A 1,584-nucleotide genomic window follows, 5' to 3' on the forward strand; every position below is an offset into this window, starting at 1 on the left:
GTAGTTTCTCCTTTATATTATATATTAAATCAGTCCATCCATCCATCTTTTTTAAATCACTGTGTTGTAATAAGCCTTCCCTGTGTCGCCTATTCTATAATAACCTGAGATATCTGGGCCTCTAGTCTCCTCTGGGTCAACCCTGGGCCCTTTGGGGCGGGTCTGGGGCCCCTCACACCTCCGACTGAGCATATCTTTCAGCTGAAGGAGAATTAAAGAATTATTTATATACATGTATTTACTCTCTATGGGATACTCCCTGTTTTGCTGTGGTTGGTGTGTTGTATATATGTGTGTTTTTATTCCCTCTCATTTCCTCTATGGTGTGGAAACAGACTTCTAGGAGTTTATATGTATTTTCTGTGTTTTATTCTCCTTTATTCTCTCTTTCTCTCTCTCCTCTTTTTCTCTTCACTTAGTTTGTTTCCCCTTCTTTTCCATCTCCATTGTATAGGATTATGTTTCCCAAAGCCAAGTGTAATGTATAATGATGTTTCATACATAAGGGGAACCTTATGGTAGCCATGGTGATCTATTTGTGAAAGAAAAATCTGTTGGGCTACTATCAAGCACCTGAAAATTCTCACTACTCTATTGGCAAACAGGATATGTAAAAAAAAGAATAAAATTAAAAAAAGCAGATGAAGCCATATATGGAAAAACTAAGTACACTTGATTCCAGCACCTTTAGCAGTAATAAATGCTAAAGTAGTGTTTTCCTATTTAACCGTATCAGCTTCTGCTTCATTTCCTTGATGTGTAGAAATAAGCTTCCCCACAGCCTTGTTGAGATCCCACTAAAAAGTCGTAGGCTTAAATATGACCACTGCAACACACCAGGCCCTGTGCGCATGACCAACAATCCATTAAAAGCATCCTCTGTGGTTTTCTTATCTGCTCGGCATCCGTTATGCTGCGGCATGCTCATTAAATTCAGCTGATTGCACCCATGCTGGACATGTGCCATCGCTTCCCCATACAGACAGATTTGGTGTTTCCTGTCGCCATGACCAGCCTGTTTTCTTCTTAATCCTTCCACTCTGGAAACCATTTTCTAGCGGCGTTCTTGTTCAAACAGACACATTAAAACTCTTTTACTCTGAAAAAGGAACATTGATGTGTGAGCAGAGCCTGAGTCTTGTCTTTTTTTATGCATTAACGATAACATCCGATTCACTTGACGAATGTGGTGCCTCTAAATTTAGACCCTCATCCTGCCACTATAAGGCTGCTGTCCACCATTACAGCGGTTTCATAGGGCAGGTTAGACCCTTCTAATGGTAAAGAACAGCAGCTCTTTTAATTTATGGCTTTTCCAGTATTTCTAAATCATTTTTAGAGATTTTTGAGTAGCCATCTAAAAGATGAAGCATTCTGAAGGAGATTTGGTGCTATTTAACCACCAGATGGAGCCAAACTTCAGCTATTTTTGTTTTTGTGTTTTGCGGTTATATGTAGATGTAGTTTTAAGAAAAAAATATGTTTCCGGTGAGGAAATATGGTAGCCTCATGACACCATCCTGATCTCGCGAGCTTTCAAGGTTTCACTCGCAGATCAGTCTGGAGACTCTCCATTGAAGAAAA

Source organism: Cyprinodon variegatus, unplaced genomic scaffold (assembly GCF_000732505.1).
Source record: "Cyprinodon variegatus isolate N-32 unplaced genomic scaffold, C_variegatus-1.0 Scaffold1380, whole genome shotgun sequence".
Taxonomy (NCBI): domain Eukaryota; kingdom Metazoa; phylum Chordata; class Actinopteri; order Cyprinodontiformes; family Cyprinodontidae; genus Cyprinodon; species Cyprinodon variegatus.